The following is a 12,957-nucleotide window of genomic DNA, read 5'->3' on the forward strand; positions in this document are numbered from 1 at the left end:
AATTCAGTTAAAAAATTCAAACAATATATTTCGAAGTTGCTCAAATTCGGTAGACGAGATTCAGATACCAAAATATGAGTTACAAAAAATTCAGATACACATCTGGGACACAAAAGATGAGCAATCGATTTGTTTGGATTTTCTCTTTCACCTTAAATGCTGCACTAGTTGCATTCTGTCGCTGCTAGATGGCAAAATTCGAACAACTTCCACACCGTGGAAATACTACACGTTTAGCTTCCTTCCACGGATATTATCTCTTTATTTTCAAAGTGTCTCAAAAATCTCAAAGGCTCACTAAAGACACAATATACAGTTATATATATCTGAATTTCGTCTACCGAATTTGAGCAACTTCGAAATATATTGTTTGAATTTTTTATCTGAATTTATTAACCTTGAATAATAACAGTGAAAACGTGTTCTTGAAAATTAACAAGTTCTATTCAAGAGCAATTATATTTCGATGCATAAATTCAGTGCAAAAAAATAAAGTGCTACAAATTCAAAGGTGGTAATATTTCAGTCTGATGACACAGATTTGCTTCCATACCTGTGTCCACTCTGTTAGACACTCCTATCTCGTTGGTCCACCTTGTAGATGTAAAGTCAGAGACAGTAGCTCATCTGTTGCTGCACAGTGTGTGTTGGTCCTCTAGTCCTTCATCAGTGGACACAGGACGTTGTCAGCTGGATGTTTTTGGCTGGTGGGTCCGGAGCTTACCCAGAATCACTGGGTGCAAAGTAGAAACAGACACTGGAGGGGGCATCAGTCCTTCACAAGGTGGCACACACTGACACATTCACTCACACACTCCAATTGAGTCACCAATCCACCTATCAGCATGTTTTTTTGGACCATGGAAGCAAACCGGAGCACCCGGAGGAAACCCACGCAGACACGTGAAGAACACACCAAACTCCTCATAGAGAGTCACCTGGAGCAAAACTTGAACCTACAACCTCCAGGTCCTTGGAGCTGTTTGACCGAGACACCACCTGCTGCAACACCGTGCCACCCACTTAGTTTTGACAGATCTGTGTATGAATATAAAATGGATGATATTTATTAATAGATTTCACACTATGTAGTTTCCCTGATCCCACACAGTGCCAGCAACCTCAGGAGGGTGGAGACGAACAAATGCTTCTTCAGAGACACTTCAGATTGACCCAGCACTTCTATTAGTATCTAGAGAGTGAGGCCAATAATACTCTCTTGTCCATCACCTGGGATTGAACAGCAATCACTTGATGGGGTCAGTGTTTAGACCACTGAACTGTATCTTTGTTGTTTTTTGTGCAAATCCTTGTGACCATGGGTCATAAAAAGTATCAGAGTGTTGGTATTTCTTGTCCGCTTTGCCTCTGTCCTCCGGCCGGAATGACTCTGCAGTTTCAGAGCCTTAATGGAAACATGACGTGAATCCTCTTCCATATTTAGAGCAGCTTCCTGTCGTAATGGCAGTGTAGCTCTCCTCACAAATCCTCCTTAATCTCCCCTTCATCCTGACGCTGCTGTTTATCCGGCAGTTACTCAGCATCACGCCCACAACCTTGCTTTAAATCCTCCGTCACACTGCATCATCACAGAATGACGGACAGAAGCTCAGTCACACGCTCACACTGCACCGTCCTCATTACTACAGTCAGATTCGAGACCACTCATGAGGGCATCTGCGAGGTCAGGTGCTGATGCTGGGTGATTAGTACTGATCACAAACACTGTGCCAACTCATCCCAAAGATATTAGAATAAGCTTCATCAGGGAAGCGCATTCAGGTCCACTGCTCCACAGCAGAATGCTGGGGGACTTTATACCCTTCTAGCCCAAACTTGGCTCTAGGAATGGAGATAGGCTCATATGTTAATTAAATGTCAGGCACATTGAATTGAAAGAGCACATATTATGTGGGTTTCTGGAGCCCACCATCCCACACACTGTGAAGCAAGACCACCCAGTCAATTTTCTGTGTGTTGACTAAGTCAGAGAACACAGGACCAACAAGTCTGCTCCACTTCTGACACCAAGCGACTTCAGAATTTCCCCACCCCCTTGCCGTGTCTGTCCAATCACGGCTCTGGGGTATAATGTGGCTGTGGTGATTGATCCTTGTGGTATTTTGATCAAAGCATGTTACCCACGTTTCACTAGGACCTCAGAACTATGTCCCCTTGTGGAGTAGGGGAGAATATGTCCACTTTAAACTCTAATTAGGTTCCTCACAGTTGTACGCAACCCTAGAGAGGCCACTATTTCGATCCATCCGCTGCACATAACTGTGTTAGACCTGAGGCCTGTATCAGCCATGGTTAATGGTGACCTCAGTAAGATTAGAACTACCCATTACACCACACTACACTGTTCTCTGTAGGGAGTGTTTAAATGTTTGTGTGTGTTGTGGGAAAAATTGGACGTCTCTCAAAATTGATGAAAAACGGAAAACCTTTATTACAGCAAGCAGTTGCAAGATACAATGATGTACTTGGATTCAGCGGAGCTGGACTAAACATTGAGTAGTAGAAAAACACAGCATATATAGATTTGACAATACCGCCTTCCCCTAAGCTCCTCCTGAAGGATGTGATGTCAGTTGTGTCTGAATACAGTCTATGTGCAAATACCACTCAAGTTTTAACTCAGTGGAAAATGAGTTCTGTCACCTTCATGTTTAGACTAGTTCCCTTTGTCTGTGGTGGTTGTTGATTACTCAGTAATGAACTTCCTTTGGTATCGATAAGGACTTCTGGTCCCACAGAGAGCTGTTGTGGCCCTTCCTGCTTTGCCTGTTCATATGCTAAATATGTTAAATGGTAACCCTAACTCTAAGAAGACACGCTGGTTTGGAACATTTATTATGATATTAATATTGTTGTTTGCATTGAGGTAAGCCTGTCACAGTTGGGTCCATTGTTACGCTGCGCTGTGTATGTGTGTGTTTTTTCTCTCTCACTATCTCTGTAAATGTATAGGTTCTGCAATCTGTTCCATTCCATGTTCCAGTTCGTGTATTTGTTCACCGTCCAGAGTCCGGTCCACCATCCAGTCCACCATCCAGTCCATGTGTTGTCTGTCATCACTTCGTCTACGTCATCTCGGCGGGAGTCATAAATACGTGTCTGTGTACGATGTTAGGAAGCTTTGTTTTGTGCTGTGATTTGTATTGTGTATATTGAATTCTGTTTGCCTGGTTTTGACTTTGATCCATTCCAATTTCGACTACGAGTTTGTTTTTGCCCTTTTGAACACTGATGCTAGATCTATCTTTTGTAAATTTTGTGTATATATTTCACCAGAGTAGGGTTGGCTGCCGTTTGTTTTGGGAGTGGGTTTTGTGTGTGTTTTTGTGTATAGACAGGGAGGAAGGTAAGGTGTTGTCTTTTGTTTCCTTTTGTTTACACTTAGGTAAGTTAGAGCTGTTTGTGGGTCAGTTAGGAGGGGTGTTTGTTTGTTGTTTTTGTCGGCTAAAGGCCAGCCTGAAGTTCACTGGTGTTTGGTTTCATTGTACATATCACATTTACAATATATATTCTATTCATTATTCATTCTGTGTTTCCGTTTGTGTCCTTTTTGTTTCACCATTTACATCTCTGTTACAGTTATTCCCTTCATATATATTAATTTCAACCCATTCCTCATTCTGTTACGGCTCAACCCTAGACTGGGTCGTAACACCATACTGTAATTTCGTACAGTATCCTCTGTTTAAAAGCACACTTATTAATCCTGGAGCATGTTGAGTGTCTTGTTTAAGTTCATGGTTAAATGCAGTATGCCTGTCGAAAGGATATAAAAAAGTAGAATTTTAACTTTATTAATACCCTTGAGGAAATTGAGTCTCTGAAATGAACTTTTCCATGGCAGAGAACACTCTGTAAACAGTTTTAACACACACACACAGCCAGAGCAGCAAGCTGCCACACAGTTCCCATGGGCAGTTCAGCCATGAATGTTGAGTGAGGAAGAACAACACATGCTCTATTCACCCATTTTCCTGTCAAGTCTGCGGTAATCTTTGGTGTTTCCAGTAAATTGGCCACTTTCTAAAATGTACCAGGTGGGTGTTTCCAGTAAAGTGGCCACTCTCCAAATGTCAAAGGTGGGCAGACAAGCTATTTCCCTGCACAGAAAAGTTTATAAAGGTATATTTTAAATCATGTACTCTCTCTTTTACCAGCATAGGCAAAACACACACACGAATAAATCAGTGTGTTGACCCTGTTTACACCTGGTCATTTCATGTGATAGTATCTGGATTTTATCATGATACGATTTTAACCATAAGTGTTTACACTTGGTAGTCAAATGCGTCTCTGGTTACTCTGATTAAAATCTGATCCGTACTGTGTGGTACGGAATATGCAAATCTGCACGTCACTTATCCAGATATAATCCTTATACTCAAGACGCATTAAGTGACCAGGTGTGAATGGGGTTACACACTTCCCTTTTCCCTGTCAGTATTCAGATAAATATATCAAGTTAGGAACCTTTTTCTGAAATTGCTGATGTAAAACTTGCTGAGGCACATTTGAGGTTATTGTTATATTTATGGAGTCAAATGTTGTTATTGGTCTTACATCATACAATATTGCAAACTACATTGCTTCTGTTTTTAATTACATTCCACTTTTCTACGCTGATGCTCTTTATTTCTCCACTCTTCATTTTGGATCGCTTTGACGCAGGAGCGGGGCAACAGGAGGGAAGCGTGCTCTGAGAAGGCGACGTATTGTGTATGCACATTTACACTACAACTGGTAATAAATCTGTATATTTTTCAGGTATTGCGCACTAGTAATTTATGACAAAGAATTTGTCTACATCCAACTTATCTTGGCATATTTTACCAGACTAATTTTTATAATTCTTTATACACTAAAAGTGCTTTTTAATCTGTATGTGTCCCAGTAGGAATTTATTTAATATAAAAATGTATTACTATAGGGTGACCAGACGTCCTCTTTTACCCGGACGTGTCCTCTTTTTTAGACTTAAAAAATGTCCGGGCGGAATTTCACAAAGGTCCAGGATTTTGTTTTTCAAGCGCTTACGTAGAACTTCGAGAAGCGTTTCATTCACAAACTAGTCCCGCCCTCCCCTACTCCGATAGGTTCGCTTGAGTGAGAAGGGGGAGTGGTGAAGGAGCCTAAAATCTTTGTATTCAGATTGGTCTGACTGTAGAGTTACCGTTATTGGTCGATAACCTTCTCTGTAAACATTTAATTGGTCAGTCTGCACGTCAGTAGTCCTTGTCTATGTCAGGCAAAGCTCATGTACCTACCCTCATCACGAGCAGCTATGCCGAAACGTAAATGTAAGTTCTCGGAAGAATTAAAAAAGAAATTCCCATGTTTTCCCATGTGCAGCAAATAAAGGTGTAAAGGACCTAAAAGCACACACAGGTTCAGCTAAGCATACAACGGCATTGAGGGGCGAGTGCTCATCACCTCGCCCCCCACCCAACCTCCGAGTTCTCTTTTTCATCATCTCAGATCTGGTCACCCTAATTAATATGAAATTAAGGCATAATTTTCCAAACTTAAGGTTGTAGGATGTGTTTCAGATGAGTCTCTGTACACTACAAATGTTTTCTAGATTCATATGTCATATGGATTGTTATGCTAGGAACTTGAGGCAAAAAAGTTGGAAGCAAACAAAGTTTTATAATAACATTAACCATAAAACAGAGGCAAAGGCTACAATGAGCAGCAAACAGAACCAAGCCATCCTTTATAAGGGCAGTGTAACAGGGCTCACCTGTGAACTGGGTCACATGACCAGAAACAGCTCACGTGTGGGATGTGGCCAAAGGAGACACGAGTAAGTCTAAATGGGACAGGGAGAACAAAATACCACAAAGACATAAAATATGATAGGGGTGAATTCTGACCTGAATATGTCACAATACTAATAATTACTCATATACATTCAATAAAAATCAAGTAGAGAATGTCTTACCAAACTAAATGTAGTAGGTTTGAAAGATGTGTTGATGTACTCTACAGGTGCTGTATATTTAATGTTTTATAACTTTGAACCCGGACTTTACACAACCCCATACACTCTTATGTGCTGATTAAATGAAGTGACTGTAGTTTAATTTTTGATTTAGTGTGGTTTGCAGAAATATAAGTTCAAAAGTTTTAGGACATTGTGAGCACAAGGAGTGGAAATATGACAAACCAATTTTGTATGTATCATAGCCTAATACACTTGTAAATTAATATAAAAATTTGCTTCTCACTGGATTGCATTTGCAGTTTAGCCAAGCGCCACACACAAGGGTTTAATAACACAGATTCATAATAAAAAGGAATTGAATTAAAAAATGTAAACAAACTGAAAAATAACAAAGACAGACTGTTTTGTGCAACTCAGCAGAACAGACAGGTGCTGTCACCATGAACAGGAGAAATTTGTGAAGGAAAAGTGAGTTTAGATAGTGCTTGCTATTAAGATAGCTAAATGTTCATATTTAAATACATTCAAAATGCTTATGATAAATTGAAAGAGAAACAAAACAGAACAAAAGGTATATGAGGTATAAGTGTATACAGTATATTAAAAAATATATATTTGGTTCAGTTGTTAGCTTGTGACTAGCAGGCCTATGAGGGTCTTGGCTTGGATTAGCATTGTGGCTAAGAGCGCTACTGTATTGATTCATTGTTTATTTCGAGTTGAAATCAGTGCAGCAGAGAGAGAGAGCAACAGACCGAGACTAATAGGAGACACTCATAACATAGGCACCTAAGGCTTGTCTACCTGTGTAGTGAAGACTTTAACAAATTTTCTGATACACATACAAGAGAAATACAAAAAAAAAGAGGAAATACCTGGCCACAGTAAAACAAAAATAGTTTCTACTTAAGATGTTTATGAGTATTGTTTTTTTTTTTTTGCTTGTTGTAATATCTAATCACGTATACGTTGTTTGCAAGGTCGGAATAGATTTTATACATTGGTTACAGTTGAGATACATTGGTTTATTTTTCATTTGCTCACACACACAAACACATTTACACACACAAACACAATTTTTTTTCTATAGAATTTTTCTATAATAAATGCATTTGTGTCTAAGCTCTCCTCAGTGAACATAGTGTAGTATCGATACTGGTCAATACAAACATTCTAAAGAAATATTCCTAATCTTCCTCTAAACCTCTACATGTGTCCTTCAAAGTATGCAGTCCCTGAATTGAACTGGCATTCCCTCTCAAATCAAACTCATAATACAGTTCTAGTTTTCTAAATGTGACTAAAGACTTGCCCCCCCAAACAAAGCATTCTAGAACCAGGCCTGTTTTTTTGATACAGTTGAGTTGAGACTAGTTTTAAAGTAAACTAGAGGTATGGCCAACTTTGTCCTGATTTGTTATAAACCCAGTAAAGTTATCTCTAGGTACACATCATTAAAAATCCCCTAAGCAAAACATTATTTTCTCAATAGATATCAAATGTAAGTTATGACAAAGCCTAAGTGAAGTGGAGATATCTGGAACTTGATTCATGCCAAGGGTTCGAAAAGGCTTGTAAAAACTGATTATTGCTGCCTTGAACATGTTTTAAGTAGATAAAAGGGAGTAAAATGGAGTGTATATATATATATTGCCTTTTCAGCAATAATTAGCATAATCATAATTTCAGCATAATCCCTTGGTCAACATTATATTCCACATAGAGAGTAATGGAATAACTGAGCAGTAATGATTTTATAGTACCTACTGTATATGTTTGTTTTCCTGTTTTCCAGATGTCTCACAAAATGAAAACCAAGGATTTGCCAACAGCACATGCCTTCACATATGGAACGTTTGAGTTCTACACAGTTGGCAAATTGGGAGAGAGTTTCCTTGAGAGAGTTTCCTTGAGTGTCCAAATGCATCTCACTCTGAACTTGATTTCATAGACCTAGATCAGATCTGGATTAGATTATTAATTATGGTAAAACACTTCACATACCACCCAGACCGAGTGTTTGAGATTGATCTTGTTTGTAGAGTAAATGTAAATGTACTAAGTGTAAAAGTATTAAATGTTTTCGGTAAACTCTTATGGCAGCTTCATAAGAAAAAAACAGGAGCTCCACTGTCAAACCACATGACCCTCACCTGAAGAACTTCTTCAATAAAAGTCCAAATAAAAGGCCATTCATGAGAATGTAAATATAAAACACAAGATTTTTGTTCACTTGCAGCATATTACACTGAACTAAAACTGAATCTTTATTTCAGGGGGTATGTTCTCAGAAAGAGTATCGACAATATGTACGGAAAGATGAGAGAGGCGGTTATACAGATCGGCAGAGTGACATCCATCGTGTACAATTGTATGAGGTTTAGTTCGGAACAGGAGGAAAATCGCGATGGGAACAGGAGGAATTTTGTCTAAGGTTGATCCAGCTGTTTTCTATTGGCTAGATCATGACTACACCGTAACTGGGGTACTTGTAATTCCACCATAGTACCACTGCAGTAGTGAAGAATTCTGTTGCAGAATTTCCTCAAACCCCTGGTGGACATAGCGACATAGAAACAGAATACCTGCTTTACAGGCAGTAATAGCAGTCACTTTATGAAGACGAATGGAATTGGTAAAGCTACGTAGTTCTTAGTATATATATGTCTTGTATTTCAAATACCCTGAAGTCTAACCATTCTAGGTTTGGGTAAAACGACAGGGGGGATATTTTTTAAAGAAAAATTGGGTAAAATTAAGTGCCTTTTCAGCATTCATCAGTAAATTTATATAATCACTTTGTCAATACTATATTCCACATAAAGGGAAATGGAATAACTGAGCAGTATTGATTGTATAGCTGCTGTATATTGAATATGTTTGTTTTCTCCTGTTTTCCAGATGTCTCAAGAAAAGAAAACAGAGGCTTTGCCAACAGCACATATCTTCACAGATGGAACTTCTAAGTTCTATACGTTTGGAAAACTGGGAGAGAGCGTGAGTGTCCAAATACATCTCACTCTTGATTTCATAGACTTAGATCAGATCTGGATTAGATTATGCATTAGTGTAAGAAAATGTAAAAGTATTAAATGTGTTCTGTGAATTCTTGTGACAGCTTCATAAGAAAAAACCAGGAACGCCGCAGTCAAACCGCAGCGTGAAGGACTGGTCCTACAACGCCCTCCGTGACCCTCACCTGAAAAGATTTTTCAACAGAAGTCCAAATAAAAGGCAGTTGATGAAATAGGGGCTGGTCACTGCAGATGGGAAAGTACGTACATTACATGCACTTCAAACTCTGAGTAGTTCACACAAAGTATTCACTTTAGCTTTTAACACTTTGTGAATAATGAAACGTGAGAGATTTTTGTTCACTTGAAGATATCACAAATTCTAGTGCAGTTTATAATGCAGCGTATTACACTGAACTGAATGTCTTTATGTCTTTATTTCAGGTGGTGTGCTTTCAGAAAGAGTACAGGCAGTTTGTCTGCAATGATGAGAGAGATCTGGTTCCAAGGAAAACTAGGTCTAACTACGGAAATAAAGTGGTGAGATTACTGAGCCCATTCAGATGAATCTGAGTCTTCATTATATGTAACATCTGGTCTGCTCTATCTTGCAATCCAAAGAATCTGGCCAATCTTCAATCTAAGCAAGTCTTTTTCCTTATAATACAGTGGTCAATCATTTTGCACAGCTCGTGAGGGGTTTATATATATGGGTTGCATGTGTTGAATGTAGTTTTCCTAATGTACCTTTTCGTCAACCTTTTCAAGGTCTATACCCACATAACAGAAGTTATAATGGGCTTCACATCCAACCTGAAAAATTGATCTGAGATGTGGAATTACAAGTACCCCAGTTATGGTGTAGTCATGATCTAGCCAATAGAAAACAGCTGGATCAACCTTAGACAATTTTATTCCTGTTCCCAGCATTATTTCCTTAACTCTGTTGTACCAGTACAATGAGGCATCTGCCAGACCATACACACGCTTCTTGAGGTTCCATATTCCTTCACAATCAACCAGGCTTGATATAAATGTCACATGACAGCGCTGTTCCCTGTAGAAATGCAGCTCTTGTATCCATAGAATTGAGTGTCCACCTTTTTTGACATATAACTGCCAAAAGTAGCCGAAGTGACTCAGAAGAACATGTAGGTGAATCCTTTTGCAGATCTGACACTTCTAACTCCTCAAAACCTCTGGCTACTAATCATGCTTTTGGAACTAATAAATTTTGTGTCTCTTTGAGGGTACACACCCATCTGGTAGAGATGCACTTTGCCCTTCATCCCTAATCTCCTCAAACACATTATCACTCCAGTTCTTTATTTCTTCTTGCTTGACAATGTCAAACGATAAATCTTTTGTTACCCATACAGTCTCATTGATTTCTTTAGTGTTAATATCAGTTACAATAGGTTCTATCTGAAGGTCCTCTAAATTGGATATGTCAATAGAATCTGTAGTGCTCGCAACATTGGAAGGCTCTAAGAACTGCAGATTGTACCAGTTTTTGTACTTACCTGTAGCTTTGCCTGCACGACCTAGGACTTTTGCTGTGTGTAAAATCCCACTGATTCTATCTCTGTATTTCAGAACATGTCCTGTTTTTAGCTGGACATCAGTTCTATGTTCTGCACTACCATTTGTCTCTATGTCGTCATTTGTGTGCTGTGCTGCTTCATTCTGTACCCCACTATTTGTTCCTTCGTGTCCACTTTGCATCACACTCTGCTGCATCTCTGTTACAGTTTCTGTTTTGTCTCCTGTCGTTGAACAATATTTGTGTCCTTTTCTGTATCTTCCTGTATGACATGTTGATCCTCACACTCCATATTAGCTTACCTTAGTCTGAGGTGATGTACCCTAATACAGGTACCTCCATGTCTAACAAACACCACTGCACCATCCTGACCAATGACAACTCCTGGTCCTTTCCACTCTGGAAAATCCATTCGTTTGTAGTACATTTTATCACCCATTTCATACTTCTCATCTGTTTGACCTAGTTGTTTCCACAGTGCTCTCCTTATTCTTTCTGAACATTCCGTTTCTGTAAAAGCCTTTCGTGATGCATGTAAAGCAGAAATGTGTTTTGCCACCCATTCACTTTTTGTAATGCCTTCTAAAGCTGGGGGCTTGTGTGTTAGTACAGAGCGCAGGTTAGGATTCTGGCCAAACACTAACTGGTAAGGACTGTAGCCATGGACATTTTGCAAAGTGTTCTTCGCCATAAGAGCCCAGTCTAATGCAGTTTCCCAGTCACAATTGTTATTTGACTTCACTTTCATTATGATCTCAGTAAGTGTTTGGTTGTGCCTTTCAATAAGTCCATTACTCCATGGATTGTACGGAGCTGTTGTCTTTATTTGTTTCTGAGGTGGACCATGCAAACTTATCCAGACATGGATAAAGTGTTTCACTATTTCAGAGGATTTCTTTGTGGTCAGAATGCTGCCCGCACTAAATCTTGTGAATTAGTCAATAATGTGAAGGTACCACACACCTGGTACAAGTTCATGCAGATCTACTGCCACAGTTTCATTGTAGTGGAATGCCAGTGGTAGTCCAACTGCAGGCTTGGGTTTGGTCTTACTATATCTCTGACATGTTTCACATTCGTTAATTTTTTTTTTTTTTTGGAAAATCCAGCATTTTTATTGCCTGATCTAATCACTTTTCACACTTTTCAAAGAGCAAAGAAACTTCACTTTTATTCCTCTCCTTTTTCTCCCGCGTTTCCTCGTGAACAAAAAAAAGAAAACCTTCACAATAAAAGCCCTCCTTTTGTACTGCACTTTAAGTATATACACAGTTTTAACTAATTATATAACTAAACACATATTATCAGATGGAGTCCGAGAGACTGCTGTGAGGAATGAACTGTTCATTTTAACAATAATTAAGTCGTGACTGAAAGAACGAATAGATTTCTGTTTTTAGAGTAAAATGAAGAATGGTATAAGATTTTACATTTTCAGAATACTAATTTCCTACGACATGCTGTTTCTTTCTGTGACTAGATCCGTATGCCACCAGTGACCTTTGATCCACCACCTGAACCCTCCAGTGACAGTGAGGAGGAAGATAGCAACTCAGACAAGAGTGAGACTGAATCTCAGTCTGAAAGAGTGGTGGTGAGTTTACTGATCCCTTTCAGATGAATCTGAATCTTCATTATTGTAATCATTGCAGATATTTAACATTCTACATCAGGGGTTTTTTAATTAAATTAAGTAAAACTTTAAAGGTAAAGTTTGAGAAAACATCCTCAAGCAAGGGTCCAGAACATCATGATATGTAATGTACATTAAGATTTAGCGCCATAAAGTATACTGAAGGAGCCTATTAGGTATATCAGCATCGAAGTGTCTTTTCACATTGCTTTCAGTTTTAGAACATATGAGACATGTGGGTTTAAAACTGCCCGTGGGAAGAATTAATACAAGACTGTCTGTGCTTAGGTAACATGAACTGTCTGTAAACGTCCTGGGCCCCCATCCCGGTACTGTAAATGATAGAAAAGATACTCTGGTTAAAATAATAACGCTCTGTCAAAATTAAATAACTAAAAAATGATCAACGAGGGAGAGTGCTTTAACATGAAATATTGGCACTGGTGTTCTGCAGCAGAGAAGAGTAACCAGTGTCGATATCTCATGGAACGGCAGAAGCCTCAAGTGTATAACTGCGATTATGCCGTTTTTGTTATTGCAATACATCGTTAGATTTTAATTTAGAAGATAGAAACACGATTTTTATAATCTGCAAGGTAAAATAATTCCACAAATTCCTTCACAAATTCCTCCTAGTGATACTCCACCATTTACAGTAGGTTTAGATTAGAGTGATATATGATTTAGCTCCTTACAATTTTCTTTTGTTTTCAAATCATAAAGTGGAGAATGGGTCTGCAGCACAAAAACTGTTTAATCACTGTGCTCTTTCTAGAGCTATTTTAGCTCAACATGCCCTTAG

Source organism: Hoplias malabaricus, chromosome 1 (assembly GCF_029633855.1).
Source record: "Hoplias malabaricus isolate fHopMal1 chromosome 1, fHopMal1.hap1, whole genome shotgun sequence".
NCBI classification, from domain to species: domain Eukaryota; kingdom Metazoa; phylum Chordata; class Actinopteri; order Characiformes; family Erythrinidae; genus Hoplias; species Hoplias malabaricus.